Here is a 16,841-nt window from a genome sequence, read left to right as displayed (position 1 = left end):
CCTTGTGCTTGCCAGGCAAGCGCTTATTCTACTGAGCCATCTCCCCGGCCCCAAAATGGCAGAATGATTTTTTTTTTTTTTTTTGGGCTGGCTCAGAATGCCTTCAGGGTATGTTTGGCTGGCTTGAGTTGTGGGGATCGAACCACAGCAACCTGAGGCTGACTGCTTTGCTGAAGCAGCCACTTAAACAACTGAGCTAAGGGGCAGGCCCTTCCTTTTTCCTTTTTTTAAAGAGGTGTGGTTCACCATGTTACCCAAGCTAGCCTCAAATTTGCAGTCTCCTGCCTCAGCCTCCTAAGTAGCTGGAGTTACAGGTGTGCCACCATATCTAGCACTGCTTTTTTTTTTTTTTTTTTTTATCATTTCCAAATCTCCAGGGCCAGGAGACGAAATGGGTATTCTTGTCCCCACTAACACTTTCAACTATCCCTTTCCCTTTCTTATGAAAACTGCTATTTCTCTGAAGCCTAACACATGTACCTACACTAACCTCTTCTTCCCCCTTTTTGTTTTTGTTACATGCCAAACTCCTGGCCATTCCTTTCCTTCACTGAAGGCTTGAGCTTAATCTTAATTCTCCATCTTCTTTCCTGCCTACGAATATGCCCACTATGCACTATGTGGAAAAGTGTCACAGGCAACAAGTTCACACTGGGGTATTTCACTGTCACTCATCCTGTTAAGTCACAACAGCTCCCTCCTTCCAGTACGTGCTTCCATCAGCTGCTTGAATCAATAATCTTGACTCTTGCTGGACCTGGTGCCATAGGCCTAGAATCCCACCACTCTGGGAGCACGAAGAGGGAGGATCACAAGTTCAAGCCCAACCTAGGGAAACTTAGTGATTTAGTGAGGCCTTGTCTCAAAATAAGAAAGGCTGGGATATGGCTCAGTGCAAAGGCCCTGAATTCCATCCCCAGTACCCGCTCCTTGATTCTGATTCCCTATAACAACTCCTGTCTACCCACTTGTGAGCGCTAGTGTGTCCACTTCACAAAGGCTCTCAACATGGGAAGAACAGTTTTCTGACCAACTGATGCCGGGACAACTGGACAGCCCCACAAAAAGTTCACAGCATATATAGATATTACTTCAAAATGCACTAAAGATCTAAATATAAAAGGCAAATTATAAAACTCTTAGAAGGAGGGGCCAGGGAGATAGCTCAGTGAGATAAGTGCTTGCCTGGCAAGTGCAAGGTCCTGATTTCAATCCCTGTTACCACCAGAAAAAACAAAAACAAAAAAACTCTTAGAAGGAAACAAATATAAATGCTTGTACTCTTGGATTAAGCAATGACACCTTTAAAATGACACTGAGCACACACAACAAGGTGAATATATTAAACTTCATTGAAGTTAAAAACTCTTGCGACTAAAGGACACTATCAAAGCGAAAAGATAACCTGCAGAATGGTAGGACATATCTGCAAATCATGGATCTGATAAGGGTCCACTATCTAGACTATATTAAACACTCTCACAACTCAACGTAAGAAGATAATTTCCTTAAAATCTAGCAAAGAACTGAGCTGACATTTCTCCAAAAAATATATATAAATGGCCAATAAGCAGATAAAATGATGTTAAATATTACTAATCTTAATGCAAATTAAAATCATGAGAAACCATTTCACAGCCACTAGGATAACAATACTGTAATTAACTCCCAACCCCTCAAAAACACAACAAAAATGCCTGAAATAGTATATCAATTGTGTAAAATAGTTTGGTGGGTTCTTAAAACATTAAACATAGTTACGACATGCCTCAGCAATTACAATTCTGTGTGTGTATGTTTGTTTTTTTGAAATGTATTTGGTAAAGGGTATCACTATGTAGCTTGGACTTGTAGTGACCTCTATTTTCAGCCTCGCTAGAACTGGGATTATAGGTGTGTGCCACCACACCTGGACTCAGTTGCTGGCTCAGTGCACCAAGGGGCAGGGCTGGTGCTGCATGTGGTGCTGGGGATCAAACCCTGGTTCCTGTGCTTGACTAAGCAGGTGCTTAGTCCATTGAGCTACCTCGCAGGCCTTCCAGTGTATATATTTGAGAGAACGGAAAAGACACATTCACATGAAAACTTAGATACGAATGCTTACAGCAGCTTTGGGGGGGGCGTGTGTGTGCAGCAGTAGAGATCAAATTTAGGCTGCTCCTCCTCTGAGCAACAACTCCACACCTTTTCAGACAAGGCCTTTAGCCAGGCATGTGCACCTGTAATCTCAGCACTCAGGAGGCTGTGGCAGGAGGATCGTTGAAGGTTGAGACCAGCCTGGGCTACAAAGTGAGCTCAAGGGCAGCCTGAACTGCATAGTGAGACCTTGTCTGAAAAAGCAAAAAAGAGAGAAAAAGAAAAAGAAAGAGAAAAAAAAAAGACAAGGCCAGGCTGGGGAGATAGCTCAACAATCTAAATGCCTGCCTGGCAAGCCCAAGGACCAGGGTTGGATCCCCAGTACCACATGCTTTGCTGTCCCTGGGAGCTGAGCCTGCCACTGAAACTGGGTGTGGTGGCGCATGCCTATAATCCCAGCGCTGGGGAGGCTGAGACAGGAGGATCACTATGAGTCTGGGCTGCGTAGTGGTAAGACCCTGTACCAAATAAACAAATAAAAGATATTAAAAAAAAAAAAGACAAGGCTACCCTCTCTTGCCCAGACAAGATCCAAACTTGTGACCCTCCTGTCTCAGTCTTCCCTAAGAGTTAACATTATAAGTACATACTTCTATGACTAACTCATAGTGGAAATATCTATAATAACCAAAGAATGAAACAACCCAAATGTCCATTAACTGATCAGCGGATAAACAAAAGTCCCTATAATGAAATATTACTCAGTCATAAAAAGGAATAAATAATATTCTGTAATGTGGATGATGCCGAGAGAGAAAACAGGCATAAAGGGTTAGCTATGGTATGAACCACGTATAGGAAATGTCTACAATAGGCAGGTCCACAGAGAAAGACAGTGGGTTAATGCTGATAGATGGGATGAGCAGGGAGTTGGGAGACACGGGGCTTCCTCTTCAGGTGACAGAAATGTTCATGAGTTGGATAATGGTAATAGCTCTATAATACTGTAAATATATATTTTAAAAACAGAATTGTACATTTAAAATGGTTCGAATGGTTAATTTTATGTTTTATCTCAATAAAAAGTTGAAAAATACAGATTTAAAAATCATCCCTGGGGAATTCCTCCTTGGGCCTCCTCCTGTCTCTCTCTTGCACAGGAGCTTTCTTTCCCTCAATAAATACATTCTGCTCATTTAAAAAAGAAAGGAAGGAAGGAAGGAAGGAAGGAAGGAAGGAAGGAAGGACAGATAGATCATCCCAAAATAGGGTGTGGTGGCACATGGCTGTAATCCCTGCACCTGGGAGAGTGAGGCAGGAGGATAACAGAGTTCGAGACCAGCCTGGGCTTCAAAGTGAGTTCAAGGCCAGCCTAAATTGTATAGCAAGATCTTGTCTCAAAAAGACAAAAAAAAAAAAAGCAAAACAGTTTTCTGTATCTCTACTGGCACCAAAATACCATCTGTACAACTGGCCCTACTAACTCTCCCTCATTACCTACTCTAAACACACATGTGTGCACATGTTCACACTTGCCCTGCTTGTATCCTTGCTTGCATCTCCACTATCAAGACCTTACTAGGTGCTACTCAGTGTGTCTAAAAGGCACTTTCCTAATTTTTGTGGGCCTGGCCATCCTTTAATGTGTGATCTTGTGCAAGTCATTAATCCATAAGACTCTCGTAAGGATTCCTGTTTACTGTGATTATTCATTCACCTCATATGATTCCTATTCAGAGAAACCATCACTAACAATGCTATAGGAAAAAGCTCCTCTCCCAATTATTCTCTTACAAACATCCTGTTCATTTCCTTCATAGCGCCCAACAATTTAAGATTATGTATTTCTGTCCTTTTCAGTCATGCGTTCATCATTAGCCTCTGAACTTCCTCAAGGGCAGTGACTATGTCTGTCTGTTTACTGTGTCACACATGATGACCAGTACTGTCTGGCATATTGAAGACCCTCAAAAACTCTGCTAAGGCAAATGTGGTATGTCCATTCATAGTCCTACTTATCAGCAGACTGAGACAGGAAGATCCATGAGAGCAAGGATTTGAGACAAACCTGAACAGCATAGCACTTATTCTACTGAGCCATCTCCCTGGCCCAAGACCCAATCTTAAAAACAAAAACCAACTAAGAAATAATAAATACTAAATTACATAATGAATGATCCACGTGACTAGCAGGATGCCTGGTAGGAACAGAATCAACGTATTCCCCAACCCCTCTTGACCTTCTTTACAGCCTGTCTGCTGCTCACAGAGACAAGGGAGGACTAGGGCAATCACAGGTTCCAGTTTAAAAATACTTTTACAGAAGTTTCACTTCTCATATAACCCAGCACCTAACATTAGATCAGCTGATCATTTCTCATCATGCTAGAAAGCAAAGAATGCAAAAGGAACTCTCCTAAGTAATGCTTTCTTTCCCCACTCATGCCAGTTCTTCAACCTGGAAACAGTAATTCCAGTTGCTAGTTCAAGCTTCTTCAAACAGCAGACGTTTTGATCTTTTCAGGCAAGCAGAAGGTTCAAACTAAAAAGAGTGGCAATCTTTCTGAGGGAGGCTCATAGCGCCCTCTTTCCTAGACCCAGACTGGTTGCTTATCACCGCTCCCCACTTTTTGTTCCTGTTTCATTCTCTTCCTTCTGAAAAGTCGAGCTGAGAGGCTACAGGGACACAGTATCTGAAGATATGAAGACTCGATGGGATGGGGAACAGCATCTGTTTTAGGGCTTCAGAAGTGTGGTGCTGTATGCTTCTTACGGTGTAACTTTTGAAGTCAGACCCATTTCTATTACTCAAACCTATTACATGACCGCACAAGGCCCAAAATGGGCCCACACAGGGGCCCTAAAAATAATACCGATTATTTTAACAAGAGCCAACATTTACTTAGAGCTAACTGTTAAGTAGACTCTGCTAAATGTGTGCCTACATTAACCCCTTTTATTCTTACTATAACTCCAAGACAAGCAGCTCTACCATTACCTTTACATTACAGCTGGGAAAATGAAGGCTTCTGAAGCTACTGTCAGTGTCTCTGAACAGCCCTTATTCAATCTGAGGCCAGGATGACTCCTAAGCTGCTACTTTACACCTCCTTTCCCTAAAGTTAGTCTACATGTAGTCAACTCACACTCTCCACCTCTCCTCTCCTTTCCTTACTGACAAACCCAAAGTTCTACTTAGAGCAGCCTCCCACAGAAAGGAGATGGGAGGCGCTGCTCCAGGAGTCAGGGATGGGCCTTGAGGGGCTGTGCACCGCCACTGACTTCAGGGAGGTCAGTCACTGACTCTCAGGCAGGGAGGCAGTCAGTTAAGGTATTCCTCCAGATCTGTTTTCCCTCTATCCACAGGAAAATAGCATGTGTGGGGAACTATCAGAATAAATATGGTGGCTACTTATTAAATGAATGAAGCACTTTATCTTTTTAATCTTCTAATTCCATCTTGAGGCAGGGATGATGGAGAAAAGTGCCTTGCACAAACCCTCAAATTATATATTTTTTAATAAGGAGCCTCCTCTGAAAAAGCTCAAGGTGGTGGCAGTCAGCTCGATCTAATAGTCCCACTGTTGTAATATTTAGAGGAAATCATCTAAAACATAAAACAATCCATCAACATAATAGAAAGTAATTAACTTATAAAAAATAAGGTGACCAAAGGATTAAAAGTATTCATCACACATCAAGGCAAGCAATATTCCAAAGGCCTAACATCTAACTATTAAAAAACAACTAGCAATAAACAAAGATCATGTCATATAGTTTTATTGCATGGCAATTTATGTGTTCCCCAATATAGGTTTGGGGAAATGAAGGCATAATTAGAGCACAAGGGAGGGGGCAGCACAGAGATAAGGGAAACTGACCCAGCTCTATCTTTCAAGGTCACTCATGTATTCATCAGACACCCGCTGAACACCACATTGGGAACTGAAGACAAAGCCCAGTGATACACGATGTAGACCAGACTCTCACCAACTTCCTGGTCTGCTCAAGGTCTACACTGCACAGTGTGATAAAAGTCTCAAGAAGGGGAAAGTACAGGCTGTCAAGAGAGCAGAGGCACAATCGAAGGGAGGTAGCAAAGGCCTCTTTGATGGAAAAATTTACCCTTCCATCTGACGGGACCATTTGCCTAAGGAAAACATACCTAATGCATTTCCCTATTGCACCAATATGCCAAAGGGTGGGCAGGAGTTCCTTCTGAGACATGGGACTGTGAATGATTTTAATCCTCTGCTTTATAGTTTTCTGTGTTTTCTACAATGAACACCTATTATTTTTACAGTAAGAAACAAAATGGTTGAGGCCGGGGAGATGGCTCAGAGTATGCTTCCCTGGCAAGTGCAAGGGCTTGAGTTCAATCCCCAGTTTTGCAAAAAAAAAAAAAAAAAGAAACAAAATTGTAAATGCTGTTATTACAAACACAAAAGGAGGTAAAGGAATAAGAGTTAACTACTATTCAAGGCTTAAGGGTTTAGATAAGAGAGAAGTTGAATGTGGAAAGTACAGCCTCTGTTAAGGTATCAATAAACATGTATGAAGAATACGCTAGTGGGCTGAGGATGCAGCTTGTTTCTCACAGATGAGGCCTCTGGTTCTATCCCCAGTCCTACAGAAAAAGGAACATGCTGGGTGCTGTGGCAGGCTGTTGAAATGAGAAGGTGATGATATAACCCAGGCACCTTCCTATGACAGGGTAAGTAATTTTTGTCAAAGAAAAATAAAAACTTAATAAAACCATACAGCACTAAACGCTTTCCATGGCAGTCCCCAGGTGAGGGAAAGCCCTCAACACAAGGTGGAGCAAAAGGCAAAACACTTCAGCACTGGTGCAATTCAGGACAACCAAGCAGACTTAAGAGCTCAGATCCTTCAGCCCTCCCTGACTTGACCCTCTACAAATGCTGCCACAATCTCAACTGCTACAGGTGAAGGACTATCTTCTTCCATTTGTCTCATTCTATGTTCCTTCTCAGTTAAAGCTTTCTTCATCTACTCTGTCACCCAAGCTGGGAACACAAACTCCTCCTCCTTTCTCATCCTCTGTATCCAAAAGTCTCTGGGAGGGGCCAGGGAGATGGCTCAGTAGAATAAGTACTTGCTTGGCAAGTGCAAGGGCCTGAGTTCAATTCCCAGTTCCACCAAAACAAAAAATAAATAAATAAAAACAAATGTCCCCGGGAGGTCTCTTAAATCCTTTTTTCCCTCCTCACTGCCACTTGCCATCTCAGAGAAACCTCTGCAACTGTTTATCTCTAAAATTCCTCCTCTCTCCACATCTTTATCTTACTGCCAACCATGTGCTTTTTGTCAAATCACAGACCATGCCAGTCACAAACATGGCAGATCCTCCACTGCCAGTGCTAGCATTCCAACTCTGTTAGTAGAATTCATGATATAGTCCCAAAGAACCATTGACAACGAATTCAGAGCACAGACTCCCAAGTCAGCTAGGTCCACATTTGAACACTTGTTCTGCCAATTCTTCAGCTGCTAGACCTTTGACTATGGGAAAATAAATTCACCTCTCAGAACCTCCATTTGCTCACTTGGAAAGACAAATAAAGCGGGGCTGGGGAGACGGCTCAGTGGAGTAAGTGCTTCCCTGGCAAGCGCAAGGGCCTGAGTTCAATCCCTGGTTCCGCCAAAAAAAAAAAAAAAAAAAAAAAAAAAAGGAAAGACAAATAAAAGATATATATATAAAAATATATAAAATGCCTGGCATACAATCATTGGTCAGGAAATGCAAGGCTTTTTCTGCCCTTCCATTCAAATGTCTCCTCTTCCAAGAAAGTGGAAGACCAAAATAATTTACTCTTTTCTGCTCCCTAGCAACTTAATTTGCATAGCCTCAAAGTTTCATTTTTTTCTGTGCCTACCTACCCTGGCCACTTCTTTGCCCGTTCTCATTCAACTGTGAACTGTATTAAGGGGGAGACGGCCCAGACAGTGATGGTGAACCTACGGCATGTGTGCAGCATGCTGTTTCTAGCACTGCAAGCTCTAAACCATTCACTCTCCCTGGCCTAGCACATGCCAGAAGTTTAGGGTTTGTTTGCTGAACTGAAAGGACTTGCCAGCCTACCTTTCAGAATGTGCCTACCAGACCTACCACTTTTCCTATTCCAGGTAAACTGGCCATACCTCTTCTAGTTTAGGAAAACTCTCTCTTCTCTGATATGTGTCTAGCACCTAACAGGTCCTGACATACCGAAGCAAGTGACACATATTGATAGAATGAAATAAATAGTTAATATTCATAAATAATGATTTTAAATACTTGCAATATATTATAGCATATGAGAGTACCATCAACACACTGTTTTGCCACTGTTCAAAATAGACGCTGTTTCCAACGTCTGATTATAAATAACATTCTCACAAACATTCTCTCATATCAATGTCTATAAACATATAGAGGTCAATTATTGGGTTAAAGGATATAAATGCAATAAAAATTACAAATGTGTAGCTTGTGATATACATTATAAAAATTCACTCTTCTGAAAACTTTTTATGCCCACCATGAAATATCAATATTATCAACTGTTATCTAATTAATAATTAGCTTATAAAATGTAAAAAGCATAAAATTTAAGATCTCATTTAATACATAGAATGCAAATAGGTACATCTATATCAGCTATTTTTCTATCTCATCCCACTAATAAAAATAACATTTGTTGTCTGTCATAAATTTTTGAATCATATATCTGTTTCCAAAAGAGAGGAAGTAGGAAAAACAACAGATGATAATCTTGTATTAAGAACTGTTATCAACTGAGGTAGCTGAATTAAGTCTTATGCTACTTAACATAAGGATTGCCAATAATAAATTGAATATTAGATCTCAAAGCTGTTGCTAAGTGTTCAATTTTTCTCTGCCAAAGGAAAGAAGCTGACAAAGGATAGGCAGCTTGGCTTCTGCAATTAAAGAGACAAAAAGCAGACAACAGTATTCCATTAGTCATAACTGTACAAGCGGATCATTATATGTAACTTTAATGCAGAAATAAATGTATCAGTGTATCCAGACAATGTAACGATGCAGATTCACCAAAGGGTTATATGCAGCCTTTAGAAGTAAAGCTTTCTTTTCTTTCGGCGGAACCAGGGATTGAACTCAGGCCCTTGCACTTGCCAGGGAAACGCTTATTGCACTGAGACATCTCCCCGGCCCCAGAAGTAAAGCTTTCTTAAAGGAAGAGCTGCAGTCCCATTCCACCAGTACCTTCCTCCCTATCGTTCTCAACAAAGCCAAAGGATGCTGTTTTCCACCAGTGGCCTAGTAGTTAATAATACAGCATGCAGGTGTGGTTTGGGAGTCTCAAATGATCATTTCTCTGATGGTATTTAATGAAATTTGTTTGATAAAACATGTTTTCAAATAAAAATACGGTCTAAGCTAGGATTACCCAACTATGAGCAATAAAGTGTCTACAAAAATAACTTCCAAACACCCGAGCTTTATGAGCTAGAAAAAGAACTTTTTACATTCAAAATAGTAACAATAAGGGGCAGGGAGATGGCTCAGTAGAATAAGCACTTTCCTGGAAAACGCAAGGGTCTGAGTTCAATCCCCAGTTCTGCAAATAAATAAATAAATAAATAAAAAATAGTAACAATGAACATGAGGAGAATTTGTAATAATATTCTACGATAAATCCATTCAGAACTATGGACTTGGCTTTGTAGTGCTTTCTTAACCCTTAATAAATCTGGATCACTTAAAGGCTATTAAATTAACATTTTCCTGATCTGGCACCTATAGTTGAGTTAATTTATCAAAAACATTTCTATAGTTTGTCACTGGACACTATTTTCTGACAAGTTACGTTTAAAATAAAATTGACAAAATTTCATTAATTTCCTCTGAATCATCAACCTTGCTTCCATTAAGCTTTTATTATCAAGAACACCAACAGTCACTCTTTCTTTAACAAGGTCAAGTTCTGATCTAGGTACCTTCAGGATCCTTGCCAGATTATTAGAAGCCAGACAGGGACTACCGTATGGCAGTTAAGAGAATGAGTTGTAGACAGGCCTAGGCTCAATTCCCAGCAATGCCATCATTACTGGGTGACCTTGGACAAGTTAAACTCTGAGTCACTATTTCCTCTTCTACAAAATGCAGATAATAAACAGTATTTCCAGGTAGTATTTACAGAGACAGAAACAGGGCAGAGACAGGGACAGTAGAGACAAAGAGACAAAGACAAAGAGAGAGAGAATTACTTCCTCATGGAGTTCCAGACACGATTTCATGAGACAAAGCACTTATCTCTGTGTCTGGTCTACATAAATGCTCATGAAATGCTGGCTGTCTATTATGTTATCCTTTTTCCTACTTTTATATTCACAGACTTAAAAAAACAAAACAAAACAACTTTATTGCCATTCACAGACTTTTAAAACTATAAGGAATCCCAAGGGTCATCCTCTTTAAGACACTCGGCAAAAGGCTGTTTTACAACTTTTTTAATTACCTTCACGGAGGAGGGCCCCATCTCTTTCTAAAACAAACCTCTTTGCTTCAGTTTTTGGGCAAATAATTTTGTCATCATCTTATTTGGAGGTTTGAGTTTCACTGTGGCATTCACACATGTAGCTGATTCTGATAGTATCTATCTGCCCTATAAGCCTCCTCACCTGGACCCCCTTCCTCTCGGCTAATAGTGTTTCTTCTATTATGTCAGGTTTTCTCCTCTAGATTTCACATTATAGCAAACATGTAATACTTGTCATTCTAGGTCTGGCTTCGCGTATTTCAGTTAACACGAATCTACAGTACCATTATTTTTCTGCAAGTGACACAATTTCAATCTTTTTGTGGCTGAATAGTACTTCATCGTGAGTAAATCCATTTATATTATTCATTCATCCCTTGAATCCCTAGGGTAATTCCATAAGTTGGCTATTGTAAATGATGCCATGATAAACATGGGCATGAAGATACTTTCTACAGTATACCAACTTTTTGGGGAGTGTATGCCAAAGGGTGGCACAGCTGAATCACACGGTAGTTTTTCGTCTGTTTAATGGGGACCTGCCATACTAATGGTATAGTGGTTCTGCTAATTTATAGCCCCCCTCAAATAATGTATGAAGGAAGGGTTTTTCTTACCCCACCTCTGTACAAGGGCTGTTTTAATATATATTCTCAATGAAAGATTTCTGACTAGGGTAAGAGGGAACCTCAATATAGCTTTGATTGCACTTTCCTGGTGCCTAAAGATGATGAACATTGTTTCATACAGTTATGAGCCATTTGTAATTCTCTTGAGAAGTATCTGTTCAGTCCAGTTGGGCAAACAGTTTTGACAACACATTTCAAAAAAAAATTCTGATGTACTCTCCCTGCAGATTTCATCCACTGATCTTAGTTCTAGCTCCAAAGAAAATTGAACAAGTCCAGTTTTCAGAGCCAACCTTTCATATACCTAGGGCCTGAAGACAAAAAAACTCAGTTAATAAGCTCTTCACAGTAAATCAGACTAGAAGAACACCTAGAAAATCCTAAAAACCTAGAAAAATGTCATTTTTATCAGTTTTCCTTTAGCTAGTAGTTTTTGTACTTTTCCTTCTACAGTATTTATGGAAGATGAGAATCTACAGTACATACATTTTGATGGGATTCAAAATAGAAAGAAGGTTGTTACTCTCAGGAAAGGTTTCCTCTATTTAAAATAAGTTCTCCCTTTTTTGATGCTCTGATACTTTTGAAAAAGATAAAATTCTTACCACTATTTGTTTACAACCTGAGTTATCAAGTGAAGCTTGAATACTAAATCTAATTCTTTTGTTTCAAGGTATCAATAAAAACAGCAATTGTTTATGTTCAAATATAGGTAACACATTTCATAAAGCATGGGGTGAGTATGAAGGGGTATAAAAAAGCCTTCTCATATGACAGTGATCATGTTTTCAATCTCAAATTCAGAAAGCAATTCTTGATATCCTCAGCTGTCACCTTCTTTGGTCAAGACATGCCTGGGATACTGGGGCCTCTTTCCAGAGTCAACAGAATTGGCTTGGACTCTGACCCTTGCCAGATTTAAACTCTGCAACCATGAATAAGCCCATGATTTCTCTGAAAGTCAATTTCTTTGACTATAAAATAGAGATGTGAGATTATCTACTTCAAAAGAATGGTAGAGGGCCGGCCAAATAGCTCAGAGGATTAAAGTGCTTGCAAGCAGGCACAGGGGCTGGGAGTAGGTATGGGGCTGCTGGGGGTTAGGTCCCCAGGGGCCTGCTGTGCTGTCCCCACCCACAGGGTGCGCTGAGATGGCAACTGAGACTGGGCATGGTGGCGTGCCCTGTAATCCCAGCTCTTGGGAGGCTGTAAACAGCAGGATCACTGCAAGTCTGATCTAGTAGTGAGACCCTGAACACCATGTAGACCCCCTCTTTTTTTTTTTTTTTTTCGTATTTTAGGGAAAAGAATGATAGAAAGTATAAAGTAAAACTAAAATATATTCAAATGCTTTGTGGAGCTGGATGCGTAACTCAGTGGCACAATGTGTGCTTAGCGCACACATGGCGCTGGATTCAATTCCCAGCAACTCCCAACTCCTATACACACACCTAAAAAGCTCTGTGCATTGCAAACTGTTACATAAATATCACTGCTTCTTCTTATTACTAAACTGTTGTTCAGACTGAGCAGAGTCTGGACCAAATGTCTCTTCAAAAAACATGACGTTGAGGGGCCGGGGAGATGGCTCAGTGGAATAAGCGCTTCCCTGGCAAGCACAAGGGCCTGAGTTCAATCCCTGGTTCCACCAAAAAACAAACAAAAAACATGATGTTGAAAAGCAGAGGCAATAAGAGAAGTTCTTCAGTATCAGTTGCCACCCTTGCACAGGGATTAAATGTAGGGCATTTTGCACTAAGCTACAAAATAGTAGCTGCCCTCCTTTTAAATCTTTTATTTCTGTATTTGTTTGTTATAGGGTCTCACTACGCAGCTTGGACTCATAGTGATCCTCCTGTCTCAGCTACCCAAGGGCTAGAATTACAGGCCTGTACCACCACGTCCGGTTTCAGGCCAGCATAGCATGCCCGGGATTCCAGGGCCAGCATGGCATGTGGTACTGGGGATTGAACACAGGTCCTTGGCAGGCACGTAGACCACCAAAGCTATCTCCTCAGTCCCGAGCCCCCCAGCCCTTTAAGACAAGATCTCATTGACTTGACAGGAACTTGTAATCCTCTGCCTTAGCCTTCCAGAATGCTAGGATTACAGACATATGCCACTGTGCCAGCCTTTTTCTCAGCCATTTTGAAAGAAAACCCAGAACATTCTCTTCTTATCCCGCCTGAGGAGAGCTACAGCATGTATCAGAATGTGCTCTCACACAGGTATAATCTAGCCATCTTAAAGCTATCTTTACAGCATGTAAAGTATCTGTTTTGAATTTTCACAACCATTGTGGGATTCTTTAGATCATTAATGTTACAAAGCACTTTGCATTTCATTATATAAACAATGGCTTCCATAATGACAATAATATCAGGGAAAGGTAATCTGCATGAACTAAGCCCCATCACCTAGCATAAGTTTAGGCACCACTTCATTATTAAATCATTTATATAGTAAAATCAATATGCTTTAAAAGTTAAAGTAGGTTTTTTAAAACCATAAAAAAGAGTTACAAGTTTTAAACTCTATCAATTATCATAATATAATGAGTCTTTTTAAGATTTAATATCAACTTTTAAAATTAAAACTCAATGGAGAATGTATATTTAGCTCCATTACTAGATGATGTATCTCTAGAAAAGGTTACAGTGAAGCCATTATCCTCCTCCTAAATTATATGAAAATTTTGGTATAACCCTCCAAATACCTCAAGGACAATTTAATTCAGAGATAGTTAAGTATTTTGAGAATGGAAAATTGTAAAAATACTGAAAAGAAATAATGCAAGTACATATATAGTATTTGTTTCTTGTCAAGTTTCAATTGATTAAACATTAAAAATTCTTATATGTCAATATAAGAATATAAAAATTATATTATTTCCTTAATTTAAATAGTTATTTAAACCTACAAATTTCTATATTGTGGTAGGATCAGGAAAGTGTTTTATTGCTTTAAGATTCAACATTCTTCAATGATGTAACTAAAAACTTTCACTGAATCATTATTTAGTAAGTCATAAAACCTCTTAAAGTTAATCTTTCATGCACATCTAGCTTACCAAAGTTAGAATTTAATTAGATGGCCGTGACATAAATGGGCCTACTACTTTATCTGCTCAATCAGTGTACATCTTTTCAGTAATTATAATTAATTCAAGTACCGGATGCACCTCCTAGCAAACAATATAAAAACATCAGACAAAATGGAAATAAATAGCTATACATTTCTCCAATTACAACATTCTCTTTCATTCTCAAGATGCACATGTGAAATAACTCGGATAGGTGTTATCCTATATTGGAAAAGGCCACACAAAACATCTGCAACCCTGGGGACCGAGAAAGATGCTCATCTACAGCAAAAAATAAAACAAAAGTTTTTGAAGCTTTTTACATTACTATATTTAAAAAAGTATGAACATAAATAAACAGCAGCAAGTGGGTGAGAAGCAGAATTAGACAACACTTCCTGTTGAAAATGTTCACTTGCACCCTACACACAATTTACAGCTGAGAAGCAGCCCAAAAGGCCTATGAGCCCTTCATCCCACTTACCTCCCACACAGAATCACAGGACATGAGTGGCAGAAAATGATTTTAAAACTGAGGGGCGAGAAGGCCCTTGATACAGTAAAAACTGTCAGTACTGAATACTTTGAAACAATACAGGCTCTTGCCTGTCACTCTTCTCAATGAGGTAATCAGCATGGCAACACAGCACACAATGAGCCAGCCTTGAGCTGGGCCCTGACACCGAGCAGAACTCATCCTTTTGTACGTGGCCCTCTGTGCTCCCACCTTGGCTCTCTCTATCACTGCCAGGTCACAGCTGCTGAGTTCCAGTTACCAGGTACCTACCAGGTCCAAGCACTTTTCACACATCATCTCATCTAGCAAGCCCAGCAGCTCTATGAGAATCCTCGACTCTCTTCTTAGAGCTCAGAAATTGGCAGTTTCTAGTGCTGCCTGCTCCAGATCCCTCAGCTGGGAGTTTGAGGACTGTGTGGATCAAGATAATCCATGTCTGTTCAACTTTAAGTCCCTGCTCTCTGACTAAATGCCCATGCCCTGGGTGGACTCTTGGGCAGGCCCAAGTATCTAGGAAAAGTTGCAAAGGAGACTAGTCCACACTAGCCAAACTTTAGAGTCAGGGGTTCTAGTTGGTGGGGAGAGTGAGTCCCACAGGGGAAATCTGAGTTGCTGTTCTTACAGCCTGACACTCTCACCACACTGAAGGCTCTGCAGTGACCGCTGCTACTGGAAAGGCAGGTGGCAGTCACTCTCCAAAAGTTAACACTTCTGGTGTACATGCAGGGGCAGACACTAGAGTCCCTTGCTGTTGGGCACACAGGGGAACTCAGTAAATCCTGAATATGCTTCAGGGATAAAAACATAGGAACACCAATTCACTGAACAGTGGGGCAGAACCCTTTGATTGAGATATCAAAAACAATGGCCAATTGCCAACTCACGGGCCACAGACAGTCCTTACTACTGGATTAAGAGGCTCATCCATAATTGTAAGGTATATCTCTTACTAAATCTTGTTACCCAGGTGGCAATATCCAAATGTGCTTTGATAATGACAAAGAAGGAAAACAAGAGCTTGGTCCTTGGAGAGATGGGCGTACGATATCAACAAGGCATCAAGCTCCCACACAAGCAGAGGATCTGATGAGACAAAGGTCCATCTCGGGTTGCAATTCTCTGCAGAAATGGGCAGCGCAAGACTTGTTCACTCGCAGAAACTGACAAGTCACTTAGGTGCCAGGGCCTCCAGGGTGTCTCTTCAGCCCTCGGTGCTATTTTCCTTATGTTCATCCTTAGTCTTAGTCCGATCTCCTCTGAGGTCCTAACTAAACCAGACACAGGGAGAGTTGGGATTTTATCTTATTAAAATAGATATGGCTAATTTGTCTTTTCAAATTCATTTTAAATTAAATTGGATTTCCTCGGAAGGCTGGTAGGTCAGTTCCCCTGCTGCGATCACAGGACAAAGGTTAATTGCACGCCCTCCACCAGCTCCTCTGCTCTCCTGGGCCGGCTCTGATAACCTGCCCCGAGAGGTGGGCAAGGCTTTGGTTTATTGGGCAATAATGTTGCCATTAGAGCCATTTACCATTATGCCAGAAAACATTTTATTTTTTTAACTAAATAACAAGATATGATTATTAACAATAAGAAAGAAATGTAATGATGCTCCTAACTGATATTGAATCCTCCTAAAACAAAAAGCCAAAGAGTAACTGCTAACCCATTTGCTACCCGAAAGGGCCCAATAGATGGGAAAGTGCACACCCTCCTGGAACAAACTGTTCTCTGGTTTCAATGTAAAACTCCATTAACATTTTCACTTAATTTATCTCATTTAGACTATGTTCATGAAAATTTAACCCAGTAATTTCCTGTTATACAAAGCATAACAAAGTATGATACTTAAATACAATGTAAATAAAACACTTTATCAATTATATTTTTGTATTCTAAATTAGCGACTTCACTTAGCATGTCTGCTTTGCACAGCACCACACTATTTTTCAATTAAAGGTCCAGATGTTTCAAAGGCTCCAGTAGGCAAAGGCAGTTATGAGAAATGCTTT

At 40.4% G+C, this 16,841-nt stretch overlaps 1 protein-coding gene across 7 annotated transcripts in view; it reads right to left on the bottom strand.

Moving 5' to 3' along the window:
• Mapkap1 (mitogen-activated protein kinase associated protein 1) overlaps positions 1–16,841 on the bottom strand; it is a 271,952-nt gene that overhangs the window by 132,088 nt on the left and 123,023 nt on the right. The gene's annotated exons all lie outside the window — the stretch shown is intronic.

The sequence above is a fragment of the Octodon degus genome, unplaced genomic scaffold (assembly GCF_000260255.1).
Source record: "Octodon degus isolate 3935 unplaced genomic scaffold, OctDeg1.0 scaffold00138, whole genome shotgun sequence".
NCBI classification, from domain to species: domain Eukaryota; kingdom Metazoa; phylum Chordata; class Mammalia; order Rodentia; family Octodontidae; genus Octodon; species Octodon degus.
Note: the sequence above shows the minus strand (reverse complement) of the source record. Positions and strands in the feature narration are given on the sequence as shown.